This window comes from Ascaphus truei (genome assembly GCF_040206685.1).
Source record: "Ascaphus truei isolate aAscTru1 chromosome 12 unlocalized genomic scaffold, aAscTru1.hap1 SUPER_12_unloc_1, whole genome shotgun sequence".
NCBI classification, from domain to species: domain Eukaryota; kingdom Metazoa; phylum Chordata; class Amphibia; order Anura; family Ascaphidae; genus Ascaphus; species Ascaphus truei.
In genome coordinates, this window is record NW_027453837.1 from 340746 (window position 1) to 346745 (window position 6000).

Below are 6000 nucleotides of genomic sequence, written 5' to 3' on the forward strand. Positions count from 1 at the left end.
AGTCCTCTGCCGTGCGCGCGTATACGCGAGATCAGAAGCCGCCGCGGGAAGCGGAGGAGAAGGGAGATCCCACCAGCAGCGGCGAGAAGGCAGAGCTGGATCGGGGGTGAGTAAAGTCACGGGGGGAGCCCCTTTAGAGAGAGGTGTTCCCCCGGACCTTACAATAAATAAACAAGAAACAACAACATAAACTATAAGCAATGGTGTATCTCTTAATATGGGGAACCAGGGGGGCCGAGGAACAAGGGGGAAGTCCAGAGGGGACCTGGACTATATGTGTTATTTGTATTACTGTATTTCCTCTTGTGTAAGCTGCCAGTGATTGTAAGACACACCATAGATTTGACACTTACAATCAAGGAACATTACTTCTCACTTACCAGGTTTCAGGAGAGGTCCCAGGTCAGCGGACGATGAAGTGGGTGGCCTTGACAGGACAGGTCCCACATCTGCAGAGGATTGAAGTAAAGACTGTCAGCAGTAGGTGAAGACCATCACGGCATGATAAAATGTTTGTGTTGATGTGTAGTTACCACATCCCTATCCCCACTTTATACAGTTTTCCACTTCCAGACATCAGTGATTAGCTCTTTTCTGGAAGGGTTACACAAAGAAAAAATCCTATACATTGGGCACAATAAGCCTGGCAGAGGTGGCCATTGCACACGGTATTTTGGTAGTCAGCCGTGCTTTGCTTCCACTCCCACTGGGGAGCTGCGAGCTTCAGATCTGTATCACCCTGCTCCACTAAGCCTTCTCCCATTGCTACTGCAAGGGCGTTGGGCAGAGCCTGGCTCTCTCAATCTCCCTTTGGAGGGTTATATACTACAAATGCCGCCGATTCACTCCCAGCCTCTCACTGGAAATGCTCACCTAGTCCCGGTGGCATTCTCCTGGGAGCTCTCACACTGTCCCCTGGCCATGCCTTTCGGCAGGTTTGCCGGGACCGGTCAAACGCTGATGCCTCCTGGGATGCCTTCAACCCACAGAACATTTGCACTAGACAGGCTCTGGTGTGAGCAACCCCTTAATGCCCCATAAGCAGGATCTCCTTAGCTCCCTATAAACTCTGTTTCCTACCCACCCAGTGACACAATAGCTGGCCCCTCTCTGCCCATAGCTGGCCCAGTACAAAAAACACATATGGTTTGGGGGACTGAACAGACAGACTCAGCCAACTGAGGTCTCATGCCCTCCATATCGGGGGACCACTCACTGAGCTCTGGCCGTTCACCCTCCGTCACACTGTCAGAGGATTTGAAAAAGGTGGGGGGGGGGGGGGGTTGGTATTCAAGTAATTAGGGACACAGGTTTTGCTTGGTTGGGCTTTGTCTGGTCTTACCTGCCTTTTCTCTTCACAGATCATGACACTCTTTGGCACCAAAAGCTGGGGAACAAGAAACACTGTGTCTGGCAGCAGCACCAAAGGCACCTAAGCCAGGGTAACTACCCAACATTTGCACCCTGTGAAAGCAGTCAAATAGCATCCTCTGGCAGCTCCACCCGCATCCCCGTTCCTGGGATTGGATGCTCTGGACTAACCATATCAGGTTGCTCAAGAGGTGCTGTAGTGTTGGGGTCCCCCAGTCCAAACGCCTGCCGATTACCTGGGACCCCTGGACGCAAAACTGTTCTTCTATGGACTGCATAGTCCTCCAGCCTGATGGCTGCACACAGCCGTAGGGATCGCTGACTTGGTCCTCCGCTGGAACCGCACGACTGCTTGTGGTTCCTTTGCTGGGGCTAGCCTCTCATAGTCGGTAAGCCCTGTTGTTTGGGGACTTTGCCCCAGATTGGGGATACTTGATTGGGATGTGTTGGGGTACTCATCTGCAGATGGTTTAACTGGTCTCCCCGGGAGCACTGGCCCTAATGGGCATCCTCTTCCGTCTTTGCTACAGCATCTTCGGCACCCGGCTGACCCACATGGCTTGGTGACTTGCAGAGAGTCAACAATTTGGGGTGCTCTCCTAACCGGCATAGTAGCAGGGGTCAGTACACACTTTTCTTGCTGTGTACTCGGGGGCACACCGTCGTCCGTCATCTTGGCGGCCAGAAGTCAAAGCACCTGTGTGGCACATTCCTAAGCCAGCAAGGTTGCTCTCATGGAGACAGATTCACCGGCAATGTCTCGGTCAATCTCTCGTTCAGCCCCTCTGGCTCATGGCTGACTCAACCTCGGCTAGTGTCTCATGTAGAGTCAGCTTCTGGAAGTACTTGGCTTGCCAGCACTAGGGTTGCCAAGTGTCTTGTCCAAAAATACTGGACACAATGGTGAAAAATGTGGTGTGTGGGGAGGTATGTTATTTATAAATTATCAGACCCCAGGGAGGTACTGGGGCCTCATTTCGAGGTCTGGGATAGGGCAGGAGAAGGTCTGACAAGGTCTCTCAGTATTTAGGATAACTGGAGGTGATGGTCTGCCATTGCGCCTTGACCCAACATGGCAAACAGAGCCTCACAATTATACGCCATAGTAGGAATGACAACTGGGGAAAGCCCTGGAGGGTTGAGGTCCGCCTCTGAGATAGTCTTCAGGGTCTCGGCCTCCGGGTGCTTAGCCCCACAAATAGTGGCCACAACCACTACCACATCAGCGTCCCGCCTGCTACACTGAGCTTCCCTGCCTTTGCTTCTCCAAGGACATCAGGCAGGATCCGGCTCTCCAGAACTCCCAGCGATGGGCTACAGAAAGGGAATGCCGCTGTCCCACTGAACAGCCTTGTGCTGAAAGGGCTTACCTAGCCCCGGTGGTGGTCTAAGGGGAGCCTTCGCACTGTCACATGGCTTGCCTACTTGCTAGCAGACATCCCAGGCACGGCTGAATGCCGATATCTCCAGTGATAACTTTAGGACAAATAGAACATATATTTTTGATAAAGTGCCTTTCTGGCTGCAGTTTTAAATGTACAGGCAGGATGAGGCTTTTTCTACTTGCCTTTGCAATGCAACCAGTAACCACATGTTTTACACCGATGAGCTGGGGGCACTTCCTTCTGCAAACTTCAGAGACTCCCTGTTAGGGCAATGCCTATGGATCTAGGTAAGTGTTGCAGATGAAAGCCCCAGAGCCACAAAGTGTGAATTAACCGGGATGCTCGCTGACCAGGAGATCCTGTTAGTCATCTGGGCTAGTTCACACCTTGGGTCCAACTCCTAGCCTGGGAGAAGCCAGGTAAAAAGGGGAGCACTCATATGGTAAGCAGCCCAGGTGTCAGAGTTGCACAGGCGCTGTATCAACTGGAAATCCCTGTAGTACCCATCTGCAAACTGGGGGCAAGATGGACATTGGTGGGATGGAGGTTCCCGCGAAGGGGTGCTCCCTAAGCTATCCCCGTTGTCTTTTGTCTCTCTTTTACAATGTGAACAAATTTCCACTTTGCTTCTACAAGCGGATAAGAGCAGCAGCAACGATTCCCTAACGCAACAAGTTAATTACATCAGAACCAAGGACATAACACTTCTTCAGGATTCCGTTAGTGCTGGGGGTTATCTAACGAACCCCAATGGACCAGAAAGAACTTTGCAATATTCACAGACTTATTGGGCTGGCAATTTACGCCCCTTGCAAAAGGACAGCATTTTAAAAGACAATATTCTGGTGCTTTGTTTTACTTCTGGACATTCTATCCCATTCTCTTCCTCAGTAAGTGTTTTGTCAAGTATATTCTAAGGTTGTCGTGTGTCTGTCTATTAAGGAAATAAATGTCAGTTTATTTTGCTCAACTTGTGTGCTCAATCTATTTCCCTAAAATATAAAATTGTTGATACGTTCCGTCCATCGTGACAGTGGCCACACGGCCTCAGTTGGAAAAGCGTTTCCTTTCCCTTACTCCAGTGCTGGCGGTCAAAAGACCTAAGGTAGCTGACCCTCCCCAGGCCAGCAAACCAGGGGGGAAGAAGTCAAAAACCCAGGGTGTTGAAGTAGAGCCGATGGAGGTTGCCCACGAGGGCCAGTGCTCCTTGTGTAACTGGCTGGGCCACCTGCGTGTTAACTGCCCAAACTACCTCTATCCAGTGTAACAGGGTATGTCCCATAATACCTCTCTTTCCCACATAGTGTATCTATTATGGAAGTCCCTATTATGTTCAGAGCACTAACAGGTTAATCTATGAGCCAGTGACCCCCCAGTGAAGGAAGTAAGGTGGTGACTCATGGCCTGTGTAAGCCTATCCAAGATGGGTACAGTCCATGAGCCCGCCCCTTGCAGAGACTTCCAAGTGGGAGTATCTGTAACCCGTAGCTCACTACAAACGAGGCGTGACCGTGGGGCTGAGGTAGGGATTTGTATAGAACGCCAACCACAACCACGAGGGCACATCTAGAGTATAGGACAGTCGTACAGGCCGGATCAGGGTAACAGAAGACAGGGCAAGTGAGGTACTTGTGAATCTTGGAGTATAGAGCAGCGGATTGTTGGGGTACGTAGCCAGGGTCAGGGTGGTAGAGCGTAGAGTAGTCGTGGAGCCAAGCAAGGGTCAGTGCAGGAGAGAGTAGCGTCGCCGTGGTTCCAAATCCAGGGTCAGTGCAGGAGAGCATCACAGAGTAGTCGTTGCCAAAGCCAAGGTCAGTGCAGGAGAGCATCACAGAGTAGTATCCATGCAGGGTCAGGCAGCAGGGTTCAGGCAGACAGGAACTAGGTGATGAGTGCAGCGTCACACAAACAGAGGTTATGCTCGGCAATGACTGGGAGCTCTGAGAGCATATTTATAGGACCTCCCACCAATGGGAGGCAACCAGGAAGCAGACGTGCGGACAGGATAGGCTGCTGGATCATGCAGGTGTGTCCTATTACACAGCCAATAGCTACCGCGTCAGAATTTGTGCATGCCCCCCGCAAAACCCGTAGGTGACCTGGTCACGCGCTGTCATTGTGCGCCACGACACCCGCACCGCCATGAGGGCAGAAACCAGAGGCGAGACCCATGGAGATAGAGGAGGGGCGCAACTGCGCCGCATAACAGTGATATCAGGACAGGGCCGGGTACCAGAGGCAGGACCCGCTGAGGTAGAGGCGGAGTGAGGGGCGTAACCGCGCTGCATAGGGGTGATGCCAGGACGGGGGCGGGTCAGAGGGGCGGAGACCGCAGACCACAGGGAAGACCGTGTACCATGCATGCGCGCTGCGCATCAAGACAGGAGGAGCAAGAATGCGCTCCATGCCCAGAGACCGAAGGGGACTGCACAGAACCCGCGCACCGTGCGTAAGTTCCACCCCAGTTTGCCACTCTTGAGTGTTATGGTAGTCCAATGGGCAAGTGAGGGTTAAAGGGGCAGGAGGAGCAGAACAGTGAATCCTCACAGTATCACATTTAGTCAGTCTTGTGCTGGGAGGAGAAGAAAGCACAAGGGCTGTCATTGTTCCCCATCGGGGGAAAGCATGCCCACCCCAGGCTCAGGCCTGGGGACCATTAAGGCTCATGGTGAAAAAAAATGGTGAGCAGGAAAGGGCTAGAAATAAGGTCCGGGGTCCGGCTTTCACTGGGCTAGAGCCAATTGTTTCCCGCAGACCTGGTGGCGCCTTCCAAGCGGGATATTTGGGGCTGACCAGGGGGACCTATTGCAGGGTTGGTCTTGAGCACTTAAGCTGATCCCCTTCCCCCATTTGTGCAGCAGGGCGAGCGCTCATCCTGTGTTTGGCGGCAACGTCACAATACATATTGTGATTGGTCAAGGGCCCCTGCTCCATGTTAAGGATATCCAGCAGGGGCTATGTAAGGAGTGAGGCCGGTGTAGGGAACCAGACAACCTATGGAGGCGATCGGAGACGCGCTGGCAGGCTTTTAAAAAGTGCTTTGTGTTAAAGAGCATACACAAGCACTGATCTCAGCTGAGAAGCGCCAGAGAAGCCCGGTCAGCGGAGCAAGTGGGAGTTTTACGGAGACACAGCTGAGAGACGCCAGGCTTTACCTTATTATGTGAGGCTGGCTACCCCAACCGTCATATGTATGTTGTGTGTTTTCTGGCTTGCCAGAATAAACTTTTGTTTATTCAACTAG